Below are 25,628 nucleotides of genomic sequence, written 5' to 3' on the forward strand. Positions count from 1 at the left end.
CCATCCGAGCTACACGAACCATCCTAAGCCTAAATGTCAGCAAGGCTTTCGACAACGTGTCACATGCTTCCATCCTGGCAAACCTCTCACAAATGAATGTAGGCACTCGCACTTACAACTACATCGCCGACTTTCTTCATAACCGCACAGCAGAACTTCACATTGCAGACCTCCACAGCGAGAAGATCACACTAGGCACCCGAGGAACACCACAAGGAGCAGTCCTATCTCCGTTCCTTTTCAACACTACAATGAGAGGCCTCCCTCCGCTCCTGGAAAAGATACCTCACATTAAACACTCAATATATGCCGACGACATTACCCTGTGGACCAACTCTGGCTCTGACGGGAAATCCAAAACTCCCTCCAAACAGCAATCGATGAAGTATACTCCTTTGTACAGGCGAACGGGCTCACATGCTCCTCCACGAAGTCCGAATTACTAGTCATCAGGGACAGACGAGCTCGCCTGCCCGTCGCTGACCCGCAAGAACCTATTGTGCTTCAAGTCGACACACATCCCATACCTCCGGTCCGCACTATCCGCGTTCTGGGTATGTTAATACAGAACAACACGCAAAACTCGGAGGCCATTCAGCGCCTCCGCACCACAGCCAATCAGATCAACGGCCTTATCCGCCGCATCAGCACCCGCCGCAGAGGTATGAAGGAGGATGACCTCTGTCGGCTCACGCAAGCTTTCCTCATTAGCAGGATAGTCTACTCCTACCCCTACTATCACCTCCGCCGGAAGGACGAGGAAGCTGTGAACAGCATTATACGTTCAGCGTACAAAGCGGCACTGGGGCTACCTCAGTACGCCAGCACACAGCACCTCCTCCAACTCGGCATCTACAACACGCTCACAGAACTCATCGAGGCACACAAGACCGCCCAAATCCACCGCCTCTCGCGCACTAAACACGGGCGGCTCATACTTGACCGTCTCAACATCAACCCCATAGGCGACGTCCACCCCACGACGCCCATTCCGATAGGGGTCTATAGCCGCCTAGTTATAAAACCAATCCCCAAAAACATGCTACCTGGCCGCCGTGATACGCGCCGTCAGCTGAAAGCCCAAGCACTAGATGCCACATACCTTGACGACGAACTCGCAATATACGTACATGCTGCACGGCAAAGTGCAAACTCATACGTGGCTTGTGCAACCACGCCACAGTCTACTCTCGTCACCGCCACCACAGTGGTAGCTCACTCTCCGACAGCGGCAGAAGAAACCGCCATCGCGCTGGCCATCGCTGACCCACGTACTGCAGTCCTCAGCGACTCCAAGAGAGCAATACAAAATTACTCGGCAGGTTTTATCTGCCACCCCGCTGCACGCATCCTTCGCGGCTGCACTCCCGGCCATAAGATCAACCTGGTCTGGGTACCCGCCCACGCGGGAAACTCTGGAAACGAAGGGGTCGACCGACTAGCCCGAGGACTAACCAACCGGGCGGCCGGCCCCACGGACCCAGACGCTCTTGCCGAGGCTCCCCAGACCTTTGCCGAAATTACCAACCTCTACAGAGAGATGAGACGCCAGTTGCCGCCTCCACATCCCGACTTGAATCGAGCGCAAGCCACCTTGCTCCGCAGGTTGCAGACACACTCTATTCTTAGCCATTCTAGACTTTCACTCATCACAGGCGGGGAATACGACCCCGTCTGCCAACATTGTTACCAGGGAGAAATCGCCACCCAGGCTCACATCCTCTGGGGTTGCGCGGGAAATCCGCCCCCTCGAACCTTACTGCCAGCTCCCTCCGAAGACGGATGGAACGAACTCCCCAAAAGGCCAGACAAGAGCATCCAACTGGCACTCATTTCGTGGGCCCAGGAAGTCGCCCCCACCTGGGGGCCACACCAAGCCCACCTGCCCTAAATCCCGCCAATCTATGGCAATAAAGTTGTTTCTCTCTCCCCCAAGAGGGCAGTTATGCGTCTGCTTCAGGTGTCCACCCAGGTGTTTGAGATAGTGCGCCATTTCCTTTCCTCAAAAAGCAATTTACCAATTCTTCCGACTGCTTTCCAAGATCCCGCATCATTGGTTTCGCAGCTTAAAGCGCGACTAAGGTGCCCACTGCTGGTTACAACAGACAACAGCAACGCCTCGAAAAACGGAAACGGGCGCCAAAGAGGTGCGCTCTACAAAATTGCAGTGTCGGTATTAACGTCCCGAAGCAACGCAACACACGCCCTTTGAGGCACACTGCACTGGCATTGGAGGGTTTCGGATTAGACAACCCGGGGCTGTTATGCGCTAAAAACGCACAGCACACGGGCGTCCATTTCGCCTTCATCGAAATGCGGTCGAAGTGTTTTCCAGTCGAATCCTAAGTGAAATAAATACAGAAACGCGGGCCTGTCTACAACGCGTGCTGAAGTAGCAAGCGAAATAATGAAATCTCTACAGAATTAAAAGGAAAGCAAGCGGTTCACAAAGAGAGACGCGTTCAAGGTAGAGGCCTGCACTAATCCGTGTGACAATGGAATTGAGCTAGTGAATAGAACCAGGAAAGTATGGGATGGTTGCGGATTAATTTCGGGTCAATAAATGCAATGAATTTGGCCCACCGGAGAACGACCACTGACAGAGAACAGCATACGGCGTCTTTGTATTGCGCCTCAATCGAAACGCGGCCGCTGTTGTAGGGGCTGAAACTGCGTCGTCCTGTTCAGCATTCGAACTCACAAACACAGCCACCGCGGTGGGTTTATCGCAGCCAGTAAGTCACCACTGTGTCTCGAAGGCCTTGTGCGAAGTAGAGGGTGTGTCCGGAGCTAGTCTTCCAGGACGCCCCGCTAGGAACGTTAGGTTTAGAAAGTAAAGTGCTTGGAAGAAGCCGGCAGTTAGGTTCGTATGTAGTTAGATATCGGCTTGAAATCGGGAACAGGCTCACGCACGCAAAGGCTCATTCATTGGAAAAACCTCGAATGTAGATAGACCATCGACAAAAAATTGCGCCTCTCCCGTAACCGAGAATAGAGTAAGCATGAAATGTTTACGGGCCTAACAAAGGCTCCATTGCTCTCCTTAAGCAGCTGTGACGGTGGCGGCATTGAAATCCAGGACGATGCAGAAGCGTACGCGGACACGACGAGACGCAGGCCTGACAAGAATGTATATGCAACGCGTTAGAATACTCCGCGAGCGTGTATACATCTGCCTGCCAGAGGGGGAAAGGGTTTGAAGGCCAAGCGGTGGGTCTTTTACATGCGTGAGTGTGGGACCGCAGCGCCATCCTTGGGGAGGGAGCGAAAGTTTTCCGCAGAAAGCCCTTCTCGCCCTCTTTCTCTAAGCGGCCTTCTCTCAAAGCCCCTAACAGATCACGTATGACAACGAAGTGTATTGTGGCATGTATGTGCTTTTTTCACGCCTTATTAGAAATCGGAAATTATAATTCCGTGCATTATCAAATGCACAGCTCGACTGATATCTTGATAAACATTGAGAAGACACTGGCAGCAGTTATTTTTTGTGACTCGTTTGGAGAGCAACCGGCGCTTGTATGCCGGTCCCGTAGGAGGGCTTAGAGAGTCTCGTTGAATCTCGTTAAGTCTCGTACGGTGCCCGGATGTTCTCGTTTCAGAGCCCGGATGAGTGGAATTCAGTGCCCTGATGATGGCTCTCTGTCTCGGCGTGACGTCACCACAATGCCGACAACGGGAGCTAAAAGCATTTCATGCTTAAAACCGACAGGGAAAACTTGGAATTTGTGATGGCAGAGCCGAGAACGTTTCGATGGTCGAACGAAGTAGAACGCTACGACCGCTGCGAAGATGCCGAGAAGCCTCATTACCGACCGAAAATTCCTGCCAGAGTTCCCGTGAGAAATCTTCCCTGGTTAAAAATTACCTGCCTACCCTCGCTGTCCTCGGAGACGCCATAGCGTTGTTATAAGCGGAACACAGGCCTCACCTTACGCTCTGAAGTGTCGATCGCCTGGAGAGCCCGCGCTGTAGAAACCATTTGTCGCTCGCGATTGTTCCAGGAAAATGGCAGAAGGCCTCCAGAGCGCAGACGATAACTTCAAGGAGTCCCCTACAGAGCCTTCTCATGAAGACCTGTCTGGGGCATGAACACCGACAATGCTTCTGTTGCACTCATGGGCGTCCGGAAGGGGGGCAAGGGGGGCGGTTGTAGCCCCCCCCCCCTCTTGGAATTATGGATAGTATTTAGTTCATTTTTGGTGCTAACCTACCACCGTCCCCATCCCCAGACATCGGGTGCCCCGGCGTAAAAAGTTCTGCGGACGCCCTTGGTTGCACTGACCCCGGAGACACGTCGTGTTCGGCGCAAGGCCACGTCTCCAGAGCCACTTACGCTCATGCACGCGCTCTCTTCTCTCCGCTCAATGGTCTCGTGTTCCCCCTGGCGTCGATATCTTCGTCATTAGTCATGAGACCTGTGCTATTTTTATTGCTGTTTTTTTGAGGAAAGGAAACGGCGCAGTAACTGTCGCATCTCGGTAGACATGTGAGTAGTAGTAGTAGTAGAACCGCGCCGTAACGAAAGGGATAAACGAGGGAGTGAGACACAAAAAAATAGGCTGTGGCTTAGCTAAGGTTAAACATGGATATCTCGACGCGAAAAGCTGTGGCGATGCTCGTGGTTTAGCGTAAGGTTATACTTACGGTTACACTTAGGGTATAGCTTCCTGGCTTTTCCGACACGTATTGTCTTGGATATACAAAGTTTGTACGGAGGCGGAGGAGGAAACGCGCATATAGTGAATACGGCGCTGTCTTAGAAGGTTGCTTTAGAAACATGTACTGTGGTGTGCATTCCTTTCGGGTGTACACCAAGATATGACAGAGAGGTTGGTTGGTAAACATTTATTAAAACAGTCAAGGGGCCGAAGGCCCAGATCTAGGGGTCGGCCAACATTCCTAGGAATCTGGCAGCCTCTAGAGCGAGAGCGATGAGCGTTCGTTGGTCGTCTAGGGTAGAGCTGCGTAGGCGAGCCTCTCAGGTATGTTGTGTGGGTGTTGGCATGTGTTGTCGTGGACAAGTCCAGACCATATGAAGGAGGTATGCTGGGATATTGCAGTGTTTACACATCGGCATATACCGTTCAGGAAATATATTATGGCATCTTTTGGGATTGGGGAAAGTGTCCGTCTGGAGTTGGCGTCTGGAGTTGGCTCTGTCTTTGTAAGTTCTTGGTGCGGACCTGGATAGAGTTGGCGAGAAAGCAGATCGCGTGAAGTGATTATGGTGTCCTTCCTGACTAAGGCGGGCATGTTGGGGGCGGGGTGATAAGCTGCTCGGAAAGTGAGCCCTCGAGCTAGCTCATGTGCTCCCTCATTACCCTTCAGACCCATGTGGGCTGGAGCCCATATCAGTAGGGTCAGGTGATTAGGAGGATTTGATACGAGTACGCGAAAAGCTTCGACTGAAATATGGCCGTGAGTAAAATTAAGAATGACGCGCTGTGAGTCACTTATGACTACTCTAGCTTTAGAAGTGGAGAGCGCGAGAGCAATAGCTACTTCCTCCGCTGTAGTGATATGTGAAGTGCGTACGGAGCAGGAGGCATGAAGAGTCATGTTCTCATCTGTGGCAACCGCTGTTGCAGCAGTCCGAGTAGGATGGTCTGCCGCGTCTGTGTAAAGCACGTCAAGTCGGCCAGCATATCGCTGCTGGAGTAGCGCGGCCCGAGCTTCTCTGCGATCTTGATGATGAGTTGGATGCATGTTGCGGGGGAGAGTGTGAGTCTTGATGTTGGCCCTGATGGCAGGTGGGAGATTGACCACCGAGGATGGCGGACGGAAGGGAGCGATGCGAAGTCGTTCGAGGATAGAGCGGCCTGCGGAAGTTAGGGAGAGGCGTTGGCGCTGGGCCAGGAGGGCCGCCTCAATCAGCTCGTCAACCAAGGACACCAAGGGCGAGGAGCTTGTCGTTGGGAGTAGAGAGAGGAAGACCAAGGGCTGTTTTGACGCCGCTGCGGATAAGGCAATCCAGGCGATGCTTCTCCGTGAGCGTGAGACGTAAATATGGAGCAGTGTAAGCAATACGACTTACTACAAATGCTTGAAAGAGATGAAGGAGATTCGCCTCCTTCATGCCTGCCCGCTTGTTGGAAACGCGCCGTATGAGACGGGCTGTCTGCTGTGTGTATCGATGCAAGCGTTGTATTGTGTTGGTGTTGGCTCTGTTGGCTTGGAGGTGGAGGCGAAGAATTCGGATGGTGTCGACCGTACGCACGGGACGGTTGTTAACAGTGAGGCGGATATTTGGAGATGTGGGGGGTTTCCGGGTGCCGGGATAACGCACAAAGAAGAGCTCAGATTTTGCTGCTGAGCACTTAAGTCCTTTGTCCGATAAGTAGTCTTCAACTGTGTTGATCGCAGCCTGGAGAGTCTCTTCAATGTGTCCGTCACTGCCGCCAGTCATCCAGAGGGTGACGTCATCCGCGTAAATGCTATGATGAAGGCCCTCGTGGCGGGCGAGTCGAGACGGAAGGCCTATCATAGTGATGTTGAAAAGCAGCGGAGAGAGGACGGAGCCCTGCGGCGTGCTCTTGTTGCCCAGGCAGATATCCTCGAGGGAGTGTGGACCGGCAACGAGCGTGGCAGTGCGATCCGTAAGGAAAGCACGGATATAGTTGTACAGAGTTTCGCCCACCGGCAGATTCTGGAGGTTGGACAAGATAGCAGTGTGTTGAACGTTGTAGAAAGCTTTAGCGACGTCGAGGCCCAGGATGGCCTGTGTGTCTCGAGTCTTGTGGTCCAGAAGTTCATGACAGAGAGGCATTGGCTTTCCTTAAAAGCAACGACCACTGACAGCGTACAGCACACGGCGTCTTTTTTATTCCGCCTCAATCGAAGCGCGGCCACCGTGGCAGGGACTGAACCTGCGTCGTCCTGCTGAGCAGTCGAACACGCTCACACACAGCCACCGCGGTGGGTTTACCTCAGCCACTGAGTCACACTGGCCAAGAGGAGCACAGTTGAAGTGTCAGGGTTGCCTAAATCACTGTTTGGTATCAGTACTTTGTGGTGACTGTTAATTGGATACTTATGACAGCACTCATAGTGGCACTGTGCAGTACATAAGGCTATAGCAGTCAATACTAAAGCATGCACAGCTATTCTATCCCTTTCATGACGGCTTTCGTGATATGAAGCTCTTCTGGGATTGGTATTCTTTGTTCTGTTTGACAGATTTTGTGTTTTGTTGTTGCTTTGTGATCTCTTGTTTTGGTCTCTTTACAAGGAAAAAGTAGAGTGTGCGTTCTTGTCGCCTAATGCTGCCAGCACTGAAGAAATGCTCTCAAAAAGTAAAACACCTGCTTTTCTTTTTTTTGTATGGATGCGTGTGTACTCTGTTTACTCAGAAAAAACAATTGCATCGGATAAGGTATTGCTTAACGCAAACAGTTCGGCAAAAAGCTGTTCCCGCACCTGCGATGGCGGGACTGGTCACGGCTGTGTCGGAAGCTTGCCTCTTGTGTTTCGGAGCGGCCATGGGCTGACAGCGGTGTTCTGTTTCATGATGAAGCCAGTTAGCGTCTCCTTCTGCTTCATCTACAGCTTTGTTAAGCCGTTGGTGACGCTTTCTCGCACGAGCACGCCGAATCTTGGCTGCCAACTGTGGTTGGTCTGATGGTCTTGCATCTGCCATGGCGAAGGTGTTTCTTCGCGCCGCGGCCATGGAGACCCGGGTGACCGCAATTGAAACACAATTGGCTGACCTCCCCAAAATTATCCATTGTACCATCGTGCGTGAGGTGGAGAGTGTCATCGCACAGGTGACACAAGCCGTAACGCACATTATCCAAAAATGGATAAAAGACAATCCGCGCGTCTTCAAACGCGTAGGACCCATCAGGGACGCTAACCGCCCCTCAAAATTCAATAGAGCTATTCCCGATGACTTTGACTTTTCGGAAGACTCCTGCACGTCTGCGCCGGGCACTAGCGGACTGGGGAGTCTTAACAACGTGACCCCACCCTCCGCCTCCGACCATGGCCCCCAACCCTAAGTCGCGAGCAAGAACAACTCAGCCGCTTACACTAACGCAGTGGAACTGCCGGGGTCTCAAGAACCACAAGAAGCGGACTCATCTCCGCCTCTTTCTTGAGAACCTTGAGTTCCTCGTCGCCGTGGTTGCCCTTCAGGAACCCGGCGCCGCTACCAAACTCACAAACTACACTACATTTCAACACAACCCGCAGACATGTATACTTGTTCACAAGCGATACACTGCGCAGGAGGTCACACTTCCCACAACACCGTCTTTCCCATACACGATGGTTTCAGTGCTGCCCCTAACGCGGTCTTACCCACCTGTACACATTCTAAATATTTACTGCCCACCGAAACTTAAGAACGTCACGTTCAATGAAATTTTCACTCAAGCTATGCAGGTGGCGGGTAGGGATCCCCTCCTAATCATCGGTGATTCAACGCCCCGAGCAGGCTATGGGGATACCCCCGGGAGGACAGGCGTGGGAGGAAGCTTGCAGAACTTCTTTCCATACTTGGACTCACCCTGCACACTGACCCCGCATACCCAACACGTGTCGGCAATTCCATTAAACGAGATACTTGCCCGGACCTCACATTTACACGCAACATACGCCATGCCGACTGGCTGAATACAGAGGACACTCTAGGTAGTGATCACTGTATAACCAACACAACCATTTACATGCGTCCCCTGAAACGCCCACTAAAAGAAGCTCGTATCCCTGACTGGACGACTTTCCGCACCTCTCTACCTATCGTAGACCCCCTCCAGTCGGTATACGGCGCCTGGTCCAGATCGCTCACGTCTACACTCACACAACACGATAAGCTCACAGAAACACAAACAGACGTGGACAACCACCTTATCCACCTTTGGGAGGCCCGTCGCAGCCTCACGACGCGATGGAAGAAACAGAAACATAACAGACGCCTAAAGAACCGCATCCTCGAACTCACACAACAGGCAGCGGAATATGCTACTCAGCTAGCCGACACTAACTGGGTGGACCGGTGCAACGCGGCTGCTCGCCAGATGTCTGGCCGCAACACGTGGCGCCTGTTCCGCGCTCTCATCGATCCAACACAAACACGCACGGAAACCCAACGCCAATTACATAGGGCCTTGCACAACTTTACAGGAACGACAAAACAGCTAGCGCACACGCTCAGGGATCGATACCTGTGCACCACTAAGGACCCCCGGCAGGCGGCGTTCTCGTATGCAGGCGAAGAGAACACGGAGCTAGACAAGCCTTTCCAACTCCACGACCTCCGGGCAGCCTTAAGCAAAATGAAGCGGAGCACTGCACCCGGGCGCGACAAGGTTACGGTCAAGCTCTTGGCCAACCTTCCCGACGCAGCCTACGCCGTGCTCCTCAAATACATCAATAGCATTTGGGACAGAGAGACTCCTCTCCCTCTCGATTGGAAATCGGCTCTCGTGACCTTTATTCCGAAGGCCGGAAAACCTATTGATGTGGAGAACCTTCGCCCCATCTCCCTCACGTCTTGTGTCGGCAAGCTGATGGAGACGATGGTGCGCGACAGACTCCGATTTTCTCGAAACACAGCACACTTTCGCGGACACCATGTTCGGTTTTCGGCCTCACAAGTCAGCACAGGATACGTCTGCAACTTCACCACGACATGTTAGATCCTGTCGAATGTCCCCACAACGACAAGGTCGTCCTGGCCTTGGATCTTAAAGGCGCATTCGACAACGTCAAACACGAAGTAATCCTGGACCACCTCAGTAACACCAACTGTGGCCACAAAACATTCAACTACATAAAACAATTTCTTACAGACCGTCAAGCCTACATACGCATACAAGATGCGGAACACGGGCCATACACTATCGGCTCGAGGGGAACACCTCAAGGCGCGGTCCTGTCTCCCCTCCTCTTCAATTTAGCAATGCTTCATCTTCCCTCCAAATTCTCTTCTCTGGCCGGGATACATCACGCTCTCTATGCGGATGACATTACAATCTGGGCCACGCAAGGTAACCTGGGCCACGTGGAGTCCTGCGTGCAAGCAGCGGCGACCCTAGTCGACGACTACGCTGCCTACTGCGGACTCCAGTGCGCCCCAGCTAAATCAGAATTTGTGCACATACGTCCCTCCCCTCGGGACACAACACCGCTTCGCATCAGTCTCCCCTCGGGACCGATCCGGGAGGACAAGGAGATCCGCGTCCTTGGCCTCTTCATACACCACCAACGCAGAGTCGTCACCACCCTAGCCAAACTTCGCACGGTGGGAGACCAGGTGGGCCGAATGGTCCGCCGGGTCTTCAACAAGCGGGGCGGATTACGAAGCAAGGATGCACTGCGACTTGCCGATGCTTACGTAACGAGTAGAATCCTCTACTCAACTCCCTACTTGCACCTGCGCAAACACGATGATGACCAACTGGAGGTCATCCTGCGGAAAGTCATCAAGCGGGCTCTCGATCTCCCGGTCACCACGTCCAACCAGAGACTTCTGGCCTTGGGCGTGGTGAACACATTCCGGGAGCTTCGAGAAGCCCACTTAGTCAACCAATACACGCGTCTTGCACAGACCACGTCCGGTCGCCGCCTCTTGGACCGGCTACACATCAAACACGACTGCCACATTGAGGAAAGGGAGAGAGTGCCAGAACCCTGGAGACGCGCCCTCCGGGTCCGACCCCTCCCCCGCAACATGTCCAGAGAAGACCATAGCGGTCGTCGCCAGGCGCGCGCGGAAGCGTTGGCGCGATACTATGGTAACCAAGAACATGTGTATTACGTAGACGTTGCCGGCCCACACCACGAGGGGTGGTACACGGCCGCAGTCGTACACAACACAAACACAGTTAACGGGCTCACTTTCAAAGCCTACAGCACCACACACGCGGAGGAGATTGCCATTGCTCTGGCTCTCACGAATCCCAAGTCAAAAACACATCACCGACTCGCGAGGGGCCTGTCGGAACTACGAGTTGGGCTGGGCTCCCCCGCTTGCCTGGCGCATACTGGAATATAGCTGTCGATCTGAAGATCCAACTCCACGCAACCTGATTTGGGCCCCCGGTCACCAGGGCCTCCAGGGAAACGAACAGGCCGATCAGGCCGCCCGCGCACTCTCTCCCCGGGCTATCTCCCTGTCCTTGGAAGGGTACTCCCAATCAGACAATCTGGCCATTACATTCAAACAAATCACCGATTACTACAAGGAGGAGCACCGGCGCTACCCGGCCCCTTGTAAGGGTCTGGATCGCGCTGACGAGCGCCTCCTCATCAAAATTCTCACTAACACTGTACTGTGCCCGGCGGTGCTTAAACATTTCAATACATCCTTTGATGGCACGTGCCAGTTCTGTGGGGAGGTGGCTGACACCTTCCACATGGTTTGGGCGTGTCAATCCAACCCATCTATCCCCCCCAACCCCAACCCCACCAGAGAGGACTGGGAGGCGGCCCTGCAATTAACTAAACTCAGTCCAACTTAGTTGGAGCATCACTATACGATCCCTTTGATTGGTTGCATGGTTACTAGTCAAAGTACAATTGGCCCATTTGAAATTCGCGCACTGTGACGTCACGAGCATTTCGACCAATTGAAAAGCGTGACATTTTCTGTCGACAACTGCTGCTTACAACGATGAGGCATTAAAGGCTTCCGCCTTAATATCTGGCATCAGTGTGCATACGCTTGGCAAACACTCCTCTTGAGTTAATTCTGTGCACGCTCACTGGTGCCCACTATTCTGCTATACGCCTGTGTCCCCCTCTTGTAAAATACCTCTTTTATTACACGCGAAGAACGGCTTTGATAGGGTAATCTTACCATTTGGAGCCAAACAGGAGCACTTAGTGCAGTCGAACTTGTACGCGCGCCACAGTGGATCCATGGTGTAGAGCTCACCGGGTGACACATCCGGCAGCTGGGATTTCGTTGGTTGGTTTGTGGGGTTTAACGTCCCAAAGAGACTCAAGCTGTGGGGGATGCTGTAGTGAAGGGCTGCAGAAACATCAACCGCCTGAGGTTCTTTGGACATCGCTGAAGCAGGGGCAGGCTGCGCATGAGAAATCTTAACTGTTTATTCTTATGTAAAATTAAAATAGAAGCTCTGTATACAGGGTAGAACAGTTTTATACCTTGCATGCCGCCTAGGGAAGGTTTCCTACGACATACTCTGGGAGAGCGGTTTCATTAAAGTGGAGGACATCTTGGCCGAGTGGCCATTATCTCAAATTAGCATTCTTCAGGCGTGCCCACAGTTTTGTGGCATCATGGTATCTAAACAACTGGGTGGATCCCCCCTTCTGTGGTTAAAAGTTGTAACTACATCTGCTGCTGATCCTAAGGTCGCTGGTTTAATCTCTGCCGCAGCCACTGTATTTCGTTGGAAATAAAATTCAAAAGGCGCCAGTGTGCTGTGCGATGTCAGCGTACATACGTTTATGCACCGTAGGTGTCCCTAGGGGTTCAAGTGCTCAAGGCTTTCAAGCTTTCACCATACTCCCCCAAATCCAACTTGTCCAAACCCACTCTTCCACTGCCTGCGAAAAAGACTGTGAGACTAAACAATTGAGACTGCACAGCATGCACACGAGCAAAGCTAGGCGGTATGAAGTTTCAGCGATGCTCAAGAGCACATTCCAAACCGCTGCCTCGTTGACTAGACCGCAGGCTTGTTTGTGCCCTATACTCCGTTTCATACATAGCTGTCAACGCTGCCAAAGGTACGAAAGTAGTCCGCTGCAAAAAACAAGCAAAATGTATCCGTCCGCCTCGCATCGTGGCTGAGTGGTACGAAGCGCGCGCCTGTGTGTTCATTTTACAGGATGTCAAGGTTCGACTCCCGGCTTGGCTGTTTCTTTTTTATTTCTTTTTTATTTTTATTAAAATAATCATTAGGTAGAAAGTCGAAACTGTCAAACTCTAATGCCTAACTTGAAAAACACAGCGCTATTTACTTGCTTCGAAGGGAAAAGACAGTGTAATCTATTGGCGACGGACATGATTGCGAAGTGCTTTTCTCGGGCAATGAGCGACTTTTTAGCATGCGGCACACAAGGTGATCTTATTCCACCAGAGAGACCTTCTTTCTTGCACCTCGCAACTGTCCGAGGGCTCACCCCGCTCACCTCGCCCACAGTTTCGAGAACTTCACGCGCAGTCTTCTCCGGGAAGCGCTTCCTTACGCTACAGTAAACGTTGACAATCACCTGCTTGCAGTCTTTCGAAATTTTCGGAGACTTCAGCTTGGAGAATATGCGAGCAGGAGATGTTTGTAAAGCCGCAGTGGGCGAAGAAAACAAGCGAGTAGGAGACAGCGGTGCCATTTTCGCATACTCGGAAACCGAAAGACGAAAGCAGACGACATCGCCGGCCGGCCTAGCTGCGAAAACCTGATACAGGAGGAGCCGAAAAAAACCCAGAAAACTAAGGCACTCTGTTTTGAAGAACATTAAAGAAAAAGCAATCTTTTTGCGAAATAAAACACCATTATCATTATACTGCAATATCAACCAACATTTACTTTAATTTTGAGTTTATTACTCTCTTCACTTTCGACGCACTACATTACGATGCGGACGAGCAGCGCGAACAGGCGCCGTAGCCTTGGCTGCGTTGACAGCTATGTATGAAACAGATTTTAACTATCTAGCATCCGTGGTGGCAAAAGCGCGTACAATGGAACGAACGATGGCTTTCGGAAATGTAGTTTGGTGTGAAGGATACTGGAGAAAAATTATCTGGCGCTGGCGCTGTGTGTGCTGCCGGCCCGGCATCGCAGTATCTTCCTTATTTCTTGTTCGAAGTGCCATTAGTGAAGACGGCTGCTGTGCAGGAAAATGGGCAATTTCAGGCTATCATGAGCCTTCCACACATATAGTTACTGTTCTAAGTAAAAATAGATTACCACGGCTCCTTTTGGATGACTGGCTCCCGGCCGTCGTAATGTCAAAACCAAGATTCAGTATGACACATCATTTAGCACGCCCTTTATTATGACATGCTTGATCGGCAGTATGTTCAACACCACATTTTTGTAGACACCCCTGCGATTGCACGTTGCAAAAGGCAGCTTTTAAATGAGAATGTGAGGCACTCGTGCGCCTTCATCGGGCTTGTGGGGAGCGTCGAGATAGGAGGACTGCTGGCGGAAGTAACTTGCTCGCACTCTTCCGCACACTGTACACCGGCTGTCGCTGTGGTACGTGCTTCTTGGCTGCTGAAGATTTTCCTGGACATGGCGTTGTCGTCGAGGGCGAAATGAGGATTATTAGAATGCAAAACACTAAAAAGAACATTGCTGCAGTAAAAGACACGCATTCCCACAAATTGCCCGTAGAAGCACCTGTACTCCACCTTGTGTGCATGGTTGGTCAGAAGTTTCCAGGCCACATGGTCTGCTTTTGAGCCACATGGCTGGGCATTTACGTCGTACACGCAGATGAATATATCTATACGGAGTAGGAGAACCATCATTCTGACCTTTCACAACCTTGTTAGATTCACAGCGGTGTTAAAGACCTGGCTGTTCAAAGCAGACCATGTGACCCGGGAATTTTTGACCACATCTGTACATCTATAGGGCCTCCATATAAGCAATTTATAAGTTGGGTGTTGAGAAAAGGTGCAGCTCTTTGGACACCCTAACCAGTTTTATCACCAAGATCACATAACGCGGTCATGTGTGCTGTGTACAGTTCTTGAGAAAAATGAGAAGCAAGAAATTTTATGCACAATAATTGATTTCTGGGTTCCTCTTCAGTAAATCTGGTAAATGTCTAGATAATATAGGCGATGATGCAAACTAGTTCAACAGAGAAGGTCTGCTTGCCACGCATATTATGTGGGAATGAATAAAATGAATGCTGAAACTTTCTCATACTGCTCATGACCTACATGTATACAGTGTATACAGCCCGATTACACTGCATGAACGGTGCTAATAGAGTTCACGCTTACTAAGACAAGCTGGTCGTTACTATTATCCAGGCTAATTCCGTAGTGTGAATTAAAAGTGAGTTAACTGATAGCGAGTGAGGCCTAAGGTCGCTGTTCTGCATTGAAACACGAACCCTGAAGCATTTGTACGTGCGTCAATGACTTGGTTTAATGGTATTTAACTTCACAAACAGAAGCTATTGCACAAATGCAAATGAAGTGGCAAAGACATGCAAGACAGATGTTGTTCATGAACGGCTTTGGTATATGCAGTACCGAAGCGACACATGGGCGAGGAGCGCTGTAATGGAGAGCTCCATATTGATTTCGATCATCTGAGGCTCTTCAACGTGTACTGACACCATACAGCGTCGGATCGAACCCGCGACCTTGAGATCGGCAGCCGCCACCATGGAGGTTGCTGAAAGTCCTAAATTGGCTGAAACCACTCACTTTCCCAGAACTTATTTGTTAACGAAATTTTTCGAAACGTCACTGGAAACATTAAGTATGCTGGACATTAATAAATTTCTTTCAAGTATCCTTTAAAAAAAGTAGTGCGGTGTTCCCATTAGATATTTGCGCGTATGGAAGGACAGCTTACTCCCGTTTTACTCCCATACAGGCGTATTCCTGTTTAGAGTGCACGGACAAATGCTATGATGTACACAACACTGAATGTGTAATATACGTGAAAGCATGACCAGCTGTAAGATAAGTGGCTGCTGGCACAGTGCAGCAACCTACAAAACCTACAATGGTGCAATGCAAAAGTAGCTGCAAACTCACCTTCGCATTTCAGCGGACGGCAACGCCAGGCAGGATTCCCGGAACCGAGGGCACCACGTCCAGAGGAAAGCGCCGACTCTGCAAACGTGTGAAAAGAAATTTGCAGGCTACATCGTACACAAGCTCATATAATATACAGAGTGCTTTTCTTTCAACTTTTCCAAATTCTTGTTTTAAACACTACGAGCGATACTTCGGTGCGGTCTGTGCAGCTGGATTGTACAGCAACAAGGCGGACACAGGGGGTGAAACAGCCCTATGATTAAATGATTAAGTTGCAAATTAACTAATAATTATTGTTTTATTTTGAACGGTAAGATTATACCGCGAAGGAGAGCACAGTTTTTTTCATTTTCCTTAGAGGCCAATGGGGTTCGAAATGTCGAACATCAAAATTATGCATTTCAAAGCTTGATGAGCTAGCCTTCCGCGTTGCATATTTATAAAACGTCCGTGCGCATAGCACCGTGCCTGATATCACATTAACTGCTTTTGCGTCGCAAAATACGTAAACGGTGTGTCTATTTGTTGCATTATAAATTCAAGTCGCATCATTATATATATATCTTTGTTGCAATGTAAATTCGGTTTGGTTTGGTTTATTGGGGTTTAACATCCCAAAGTGACTGAGGCTATGAGAGACGCCGTAGTGAATGGCTCCGGAAATTTACACCACCTGGGGTTCTTTTAACGGGCACTGGCATCGCACAGCACACGGGCCTCTAGAATTTCGCCTCCATCGAAATTCGGCCGCCGGGGCGGGGATGAAATCAATTTTAATTTAATTAAATTAAAATAATTAATTTTAAATTATGCCATTTTTTATTGGCAATGACGTTCGAGATATGTAATGTGAAAAATACGTATTTGAAAGCTCATTGAGCTCTTTCTCGCAACGCACATTTATATCATGGTATGACAGTACAAATTCAGGTCACACCATTATATAAATGTGCGATGCGAGAAAGAACTCAATGAGCTTTCAAATATGTTTTTTTTTTCACATTACATATCTCGAACGTCATTGCCAATAAAGAAAAAAAATTTAATTAAAAACTGGGCTCATCTTCGATGCCGACGTCCTATTTTGCATTACAATCTTGTCGCACGTAATGTCCATCCTGCTGTACATACAATGCACCTGCACAGACCGTACCGATGTGAATCATTGCTCGGTATATACTGAGCACTCATCATCAATGCCTGTTTCAAACGGTTTTTCAAACGGTTTTTTGTTCCAGGAAAGGGAATATCTCAGTATTCAGTGACAGAGGCACTAATCACGTACCGTAATTGGCTGATTATGATGCCTTTTTTCCCATGAGAACAGTCTCGAAATTGCATTCGGATTACAATCGGATACTAAAAGTTAAGCAGCGGTTCAACTCTGCCGAACCGAGTTCCACGTAGCGAAAGCTACGTAAGGAAGCGGTCTGTCGGATGGTCAGAAGTGGCTTGCCACAGTGTTCGAAGATGCAGTTCACTGCACGTACGCTCCTCAGCGTGCCCTCCTTCCTCCATAGTCTAAGTCAAGCGCACAGCTCTGGTTGTATATACGCCATACCTGATGTCACAACTGTGAACTCAATCACTTGACCACGTGATCACCACGTGGCTTTCTTACTACGTCTGTCGACATTTTACAAAGTAAAAATTCAATGTCGAAGTTCAAAGGTCAGGGTCAAAGTTGAAGGTCAAAGATGGTCCACTAAGTGACACATGGTTAAGTATATATGCATTGCAACACTAGCCAAGACGTATCTCAAGGCCGTTTTATGGTCATTCAGAGGCTCCCGACGAAATGCGCCCCAGCTATAGTAATGTAGCGTTCGCCACAAAACCGCAAGTACGCTTTGAAACGCTCAGCGTCAGTGCCGTCACAAGGTGGCGGTTAAGCCTATTTGCGTTTGCATGGTTAGAATAAAAATTTATGCCCTGCTACGTATATATACGTTCATCTACCGCTCAATGCGTAGCGTGGGCCGTCAGTGCGCATGCGCAGACCGCCTTGAAGGCGGCAGATGGTGCCACGGGCTGGCCAGCTGTGCGCACGCCTGCTGCGTTGCAACCAATCTGCGCCTGCGCACTGGCGGACCGGGGTAAGCAGTTCAGACTATGCTAAAAGCAAACAGTAAATTGCTTTTCCGTTTTAGCGAGCATGAGTATATGATGCACGTTAGAATAGGGTGAGGATGGTATTTTACGGTTTACGGTTAGAATAGGGTAAAAGGCATCGCAGTGTAATAACGCGGTTTTTTAAAGTGTTTCAAATAAGACAGCAGATACAGACGACGCCCTGAAATTCCTACCGTAGCTTTCTCTGTCATGCTTGAACAAAGCAGACTATTTTAGCGTGACGTTACGTATGACGTGCCTGTGCAGCCCTCTTTGCCATCACGGCGCTAATGTGTACATAAGAATAACACTAAGGCTGCGGCACAACGCTCTGCCCACAATCTGAACGGCGACACCGATGATGACAAGTCGTCGGCAGTGCACACCTATTGGCTCAAGAAATCGTTATAACGGTTGCTTTGCGACGGAAGAAGCCATGGCTGCTAGGGTGAATTGTCTTTTGGCCATGACCTGCGAAGTTTGAGGTCGCGGGACAATCTGACGCGGCGGCCGCATTTTCACAACGGCTAAATTCAAAAAGCACGCGTGCTCTGAGTTCATGTTAAAGAAGAAAAGTTCATATTCTTCCGGACACCGTGGGATGCCAAAAGCAAGGATTTCGGGCTACGGACCCTTTCACGAACCTGTTGAGAGGAGGATTGGATGGATGAACCAGGCAGAAGACAGGAGCAGTCAGCTGAGGTTGACGAGAGATGGCTCTCAGTAACAATCATGACAGATACAAGCCAATCCCTACTTTACTATTCTGGCGCTACATTAAACCAATTATCGAAGCTCACTCCTTTACTATTCCGACGTTAAATTAAAACAATCATTATCGGAGTTCACTCTTTACAGCAGTTCGCCTTTTCCAACGCCTTTAGTTTACCTTTTATTTATTTATTTGGCACTCATATTGACGCAGAATCAGGTCTATTTTGTTTGAATGCCAAACAACGTGTACCGTCGTGCGCGGCTCGTATTTACAACTGCCGAATATCATTCCCTCGTTTTAGTCTCCCCTTGTATACAGAAGACAAGTTGAATTCGGTATGTCATTAGTCCAGTCGTTCAAGCGGATTCGGCCGGTTTACGCCAACTACTACATTGGTAGTCAGCCACGCGCCACGCCATGAGCTGCTAAGTTCCTCAGCAGCTCACGCCTGCTCTGTACAGCTGCTATCTTAGAGCCTCTGCCGTATTCATCACGACAATACCTACAAACCTCGGTGCTTGCTGTAACAAGGCACCACTCAGTAAACAAATGCAATGCAGCCTGGAAAACAGCACCCGGTGAAGGCTGATTTAGATGCGCCTGCAATGGTGCTGAGCTTCCCTCATTATAGAGAGTTGCTTTTGTTCCTAATCAGCCTTCTTGGCAAGAAGTGGCGCCCTCTAGGGAATAGCGAAAATTTGTCCGCTACTGACTGAAGGCAAATACGCGGGAGACGGATCTGCTTCAATGAGGTACCAGCTACACCTGCAAAGTGATGTGTGTTGACAGGTGCCGCCATCTGTCGCATGCGCCTGACACTAACACGAACTGCACATGCGCCGTAGGAGCTGCGCTTTTCGGCCAATGGAACTGGAGAAGAAGAGGGGCGCATGCGTGGAGCGGCCGTGCGGAAATGACGGACTATGGGGTTGCGTGGATGCTCCGCGATGCTCAGAATATTACTGAAGAGACCGAGTGCATATACCTACGCTGTTACTCTCGCTGAGGAGTTGGAAAAGCCTCGTCGCGGCTTCCACAGAGCGCCTTCGGTCAGTGCTTCCACGTCAAATGCGCCGACAGCTTCTCTGCGAAGGCGAATACACACGGTTATTAGACAAGAATGCGCAACAGTATAGGTCGAACCAACTTTACTGATTGGTTACTTTACTGATGCCGCCAATTGCATGTCGACGACAAACTTGTGCTCCTATATACAAGGCGTTTCAGGAAAGCCCATCAATTATTAAAAAAAAATTTTAGTAGAGCTTTTGTGTGGCATAGTTAACCTAATCTAAATAGGAGTAAAAATATTAAACCGCACTCTAGCGCGCTCCTTTTTAGGAGAAGGGTATGCAGCCCAGGTCCTGAAGTAGGTGCCTGTCTGTATAATCAAACGACCATATATAGCCCCTTCTGTTCGCCAACCATTTTTTTACGCAACACATTGGGTTGGTTTGGGCTAGGTTAGGTTAGGATAGGTTAGGTTGGGAACGAAAATAAAATTCCCTCCCCAAAATGCACGAAATTCTATACCTTAACAAGATTTAACCGAGGTTTCAATCGCTTCTATCTGCGAACCTCCAGACGATTTAAACAGGTTTCAATCTCCTCTATTTGCTAACCTGTGGGTGATTTAAACGAGGTTTCAATCACCTGTATTTGCTAACCTGAAGGCGATTTAACCGAGGTTTCAGTCTTCTGTATTTGCTAACCTGAATGTGATTTAACTGAGGTTTCAATCTCGTGTATTTGCTAACCTGAAGGTGATTGAACCGAGGTTTCAATCTCCTGTATTTGCTAACCTGAAGGTGATTTAACCGAGGCTTCAACCTCCTGTTTGCTAACCTGAAGGTGATTTAACCGAGGTTTCAATCTTGTCTGCTTGCTAACCTGAAGGTGATTTAACCGAGGTTTCAATCTCCTGTATATGCTAACCTGAAGGTGATTTAACCGAGGTTTCATTCTCCTCTATTTCGTAACCTCAAGACTTCCGACGCCGCATTTAAAGACCACCTCCCATGTTCTAACTACATCACACCACTATCCTTTGCACTGGGAATATGCCTGTATTACCGAGGGAAGACATTCCTTATAGTTTGTGATCAAGTCTACTCCACAACTTGCGCAGAATACCTTGCCCATTAATAGGCTGCGCAGTAGGGGACAGCTTATTCCCTTTTTACTCCCAAATATCCTTATCCGTGTTTTGGAGTGTAATGCCGGTGCTGGCGGACACCGTAAAGTTAGTAACTAAATACGAATAATTTTGGTTTGGTTTGGTTTATGGGGTTTAACGTCCCAAAGCGACTAAGGCTATGAGAGACACAGTAGTGGAGGGCTCCGGAAATTTCGACCACCTGGGGTTCTTTAACGTGCACTGACATCGCACAGTACACGGGCCTCTAGAATTTCTCCTCCAAAGAAATTCAGCCGCCGCAGCCGGGTTCGAACCCGCGTCTTTCGGGTCAGCAGCCGAGCACTATAACCACTGAGCCACCGCGGCGGCCACGAATAATTGCAACCAGGTAGCCATCTGTAGGCACGAATAATTTTAATGACTACAGATGGCCACCTGGTTGCAATCAGAGATTTGTAGCTCACCATTAGGTATAACAGAAGACATGCGCTATTTACAACACTGTCATTGCATGGCCCTCATTACACCTCACACTGATGTGAAAATAAGGTTGCAGTTCGGCAAGGTACGAGTCCTCAATCGTTTGTTCAGTGATTACTTGCTTGGCCTTCTTTATTTTACGATTACTCCCTCAGGAGTTTCATTTGCATCCGAATCTGCTGAAATAAAAAAACTGCTTGGACAAGCCTCTCTGCGGGTGGAAGCAAAGCCTTACATACAGGGTGTTGCAACTAAAAATAAATGAAGTTTAAAAACAAAGAGCATTCTACGCGGATACATCCAAACGAGTGCTGTTAGTAGTCGCTGTTAGATGTCCACATTATTTTGTTTTTCAGTGCGCATATCTCATTATTAGGTGTGATTAGCTAAAGTTTTAACTACTGGCTTCAGGAACAAAGTGTCAGTATGAAAGTTGTAGACAACCTTGAAAAACAAACAGCTGGAATGTGTACAGCAAGGTTTGCTTTGCGTTGCTTTTTTTTGCGTCCTGTAAGAAACCGCCTGCGAAATAGAAAAACACACCACGTGACAGCATCACTCCCATGCGCGCTCTCAAAGAAGTCTATCTTAGAAGCGCTGTCGGAGTTTGCCGCGGGAAATGCGGCAGCAACTGCTGACGCGTTGTGTTTCGAAAGTGAAGCCGCGTAACGCGTTGCTGTCAGACCGCAGCGGAAGCGACGGTCATAAATGTGCATCGCGCGTCTACGGGAGGTGGCACAAAAATCTCCTTCCCCTTAATAAGCTTTTCAGTCTTCCAAGAGATGAAACGCTAGCTACTCAGTATTAAGGCGAAATCTTTTAATGCCTCATACTGTCGTTAGCAGACGCGTCGGGGTTAGATGCTACGACGCGTCTGCAATCAATCAATCAACCAATCAATCAATCAATCAATCAATAGCAGACGCGTCGGCAGACGCGCCGGAAGCCGTGTCGGCAGATTTGTCCGCGTTTAAGCGTCACTACTTAAAAAAAAACGAACTGCGCCGAGAGTGGGAATCAAACCACGGCCTTCGGCATTTGAAGCGGAGACGCTACCACACTGCCACGAAGACTTTTTTTTCTATATTGCATGGAAGAACTTCCGTAAAAGGGGGAAAACTTCAATCAAACTGGTTCGCGTCTCAAGTTACCGGGCTGCTTAATAGGAGCCCGCCATAGCCCTAACTCAACACTGCATCCCCATGAAAACATCAAAATTCAGGGAGGCACAGACATGCATCTAGGCACGGCAGCCAGCTTGGAGGTTCTTCGCGTGCAGCAAATACACTCCTCACCAAAGCACACTGTTCACGAAACACAGATTTGGACGATCATGGTGGCTCGGCATGTCTGTCCATCATACGGCTTTTCCAAAGACTGAATAGTCCCATCAACACAAACAGATCATAAAGCCACAACAGAGTTTTTGCCAACAGGCAGAAATCTAATAGTGTATGGTGTAATTTTAATGTCCTTCTTAAGAGTTCGTTGTAGTATGTCCCAAAAGAACATGGCATCACGGCACAGGATGAAGCAATGATCAATTGTCTCAGGCAGCGTCGCTGTGTGTAGTTTGAAAAAGAATGTTTTATCGGCTGCCTGAATGCACATCCGCCTAACACGCTTTAGAACACTGATGTCCGAAGACCCCAGAAAAGGCTGCCGATAGAATGGTGCAGGGAACAAAGACTCAGTGAGAGCCTGGGTCATCTGTTGTCTCGAGAGGCTATAGAGGTAATCTAAAGAGAAGCGCACAGTGAGGAAATTGAAAGTGTCAGCAACCTCGTTAAGGAATCCCGATAAAGTCCCCTCACGAGCCTGCACAGTCGGAGCGAATAAGTAAGGAAAATAAAAACTAAGCCGCCTAATGAGCACAGCTACCAGGAACGGGTAGTTTGCCGATTTGAAAAAGAAAAAAACGTGAAAGAAGTTGATGCACGAACAGGTGAACAAGGCCTACTCCACCACCCTCTAAGGGAAGGAACAAGTTGTCACGCCTCATGGGCTCCCGTTGAGAGCGCCACACGAGTGTTGCAAATATTCTGTGTATTGCTTGCACCTTCCTCCTCGCACAATGCCGGACTTGAAGGACATACGCGAGTTTTGGAAACAAAAATATCTTACAGACCTGTGCCCTCGCAAAAACTGAGAGTTGCCGACCCATCCAAGCCTATGTTTGCCGCTGTAGAGTTACAATTTGTGAACCCCAGAAGGCTGTACTGTTGCGAACTTGGTGCAGCGGAACGCCTAGGTACTCAAGAGGGCTACAGTCCCAGCATATGCCACCGAACAGGCTTGGCCTAGTTCCCCAATGATCCAACCAAAAGCCTTTGGATTTCTCTAAATTAAGAGCCGCGCCTGATACATCGCATAACTGTTTAGTCAAGTGTAAAGCCTCAAGTACACTCTTTTTGTCAGAACAAAATGGGGCGACATCATCAGCGTAGGCTAAAACTTTAACTTCACATTGAGCCAGAGCGAAATCGCGGATAGCTCCGCTGTTAATTATACTGAGGCAGAGGGGTTCCAGATATAGGGCACACAACAATGGAGACAGTGGACATCCTTGACGAACAGATGATATTAGTGATATTGGTTTCGTTAGCTCCTGATTAACAATTACCCTTGTATAGGAGTTCTTATAGCACAGCCTTATGCCTTTGAGCAAGACGTCACCAATATTTGCATACTCCAAGACCGCGAACAAGAAATCGTGCCGAACTTTATCAAACGCCTTCGCCAAGTCAATTTGAATCAGAGCTACTTGGCCTGTCTCATCTGATACTGTCTCTAATACTGAACGTGCAATACGGATATGTGTTTGAATACTGCGGCCTCTAATACCACAGACCTAATGTGAACTTATCGTCCATAATGACGATCTGCAGACGACTGGAAAGAACCTTGGCTAAAATTTTGTAATCAACATTGCAGAGGGAAATTGGACGATATCCCTCAACAGTTTTCAACCGATTAGTATCTTTGCTTTTCGGAATATTGTGTGCCCAGAATAGAAAGTGGGAGGCAGGACACCCACATCATAAGATGCTTGGAAAACTTCCATCAAAACAGGCACTAGGCAAGACGAAATGTTTTATAGAATTCGCTAATAATACCATCTGGCCCAGGAGATTTCTGGCTCTGCAGGGCAGAAATGGCTGATTGAATTTCATCCAAAGTGATAACGGCCACGAAGACTGAAGGTTTGAGCATGAATAAAGGTGCATCTAGTGAATGCATGGGTTTCATAAATAAATAAAAGGAATAAGAAAATATAACCAAAATAAAAATAAAAAATTAAAATAACAAAAAAAATTAAAAAGAGATATGATATGAAAATAATAAAAAACAATAAAATGGGAAAAGGTGCGGAAATAAAAAAAAGAAAAAAGAAATATGAAAAATAAACAAGTAAATAAAAACAGTGCGCCAGGAAACGCTTTCGCCTTGCAGCACTTTAGAGAGCCAAAATACCCCCTAAATATGTATTTTTTACAGTGATCATTAGTGTCACAGTCATAATTGTTTTCCTACCTTTCTACACACAGCACTGGACGCGCACGGAGGGAAAGCCGCACCACGAACATGGCACACTCTTCTCCCTGGAGGTTGTCCGTGCCTCCATGGTAGCTGGAAGACGCCCGCTGCCCGCCACCGGAGCCGCTCCCCGAATGTGCCGTTTTCAAGGTGGTCGAACAAGAACTGGTACAGCGGGCCGGTGGAGCGGCTAGGCATCTCCTGCAGGATACCAGAGAGAGAGAAAAAAAGACCCCAGTCACCAAAGAGGGAGGGGAAGCAATTTTGTCAACGCCGATTCGATGCTTATGCGCGTATTTCGTCACTGTAAAGCAGCGGTACAAATCCTTTACTGTGTGGCGCGGATATAGCTCCTGTCATTCGCCCTTTGCGCGAGAGGAGGGACACCACGCTATGTTTAAATAGATCACAAAACGCTGTGGGCTGCAGGGTGTTGTAACTTGGTCATCCCACAGCTGCCACCACTGTTGTGACATGGAGCGTCTCAGCCCGCTGCCTCTGTTGAGCAAAGCTGAGCGAAGAACGGTCGATGCGACGGTGAGTGAACGGACGTTTATGTACAGTATTTACAAGGCTTTTTACATCACATATACAAGGGCCGAGAGCACAACGGGCTAGGATGAGGTCCTGCGGAGAGCGTGTCTCTGGCACGATGGCGCGTCTGCTGCCCGTCTGCTGCTGCGTCTCGGCGCGGCTCTGTTATAGCCGCCAGTGACCGTTGCGTTCCTCTGCACCGGGCGTTCCTCGACGAGCCAGGATGACTCATTGCAAGCCGTGCCAAGGCGGCGAGTCCGGGCTTGCTTTGCGCGACGGCGGGCGCACGGCTCTGGTTCCCTGACAGGCCAGCGGGATGAGGGTTCAGGCACAACAACGGGTTGACCCCTCCGTTCTCCGACACCCTGCTGCTTGTGCTCTTCGCCTTCAAATGGTTCACCTCATAA

General features: G+C 49.2%; 1 protein-coding gene and 1 long non-coding RNA gene across 3 annotated transcripts in view; both read right to left on the reverse strand.

Moving 5' to 3' along the window:
- The window catches only part of LOC149347796 (uncharacterized), a 167,148-nt gene that overhangs the window by 54,007 nt on the left and 87,513 nt on the right, over positions 1 to 25,628 (reverse strand). The gene's annotated exons all lie outside the window — the stretch shown is intronic.
- Positions 15,703 to 24,911, reverse strand: LOC149347798 (uncharacterized). Its single transcript, XR_016292673.1, has 4 exons — positions 24,685 to 24,911; positions 19,523 to 19,618; positions 18,463 to 18,515; positions 15,703 to 15,781 (listed from the first exon to the last, which is right to left on the reverse strand). It is a non-coding gene; the product is annotated as an uncharacterized LOC149347798 (long non-coding RNA).

The sequence above is a fragment of the Amblyomma mixtum genome, chromosome 4, assembly GCF_055824585.1.
Source record: "Amblyomma mixtum isolate Tamu chromosome 4, ASM5582458v1, whole genome shotgun sequence".
In the NCBI taxonomy this organism is placed as follows: Eukaryota; Metazoa; Arthropoda; class Arachnida; order Ixodida; family Ixodidae; genus Amblyomma; species Amblyomma mixtum.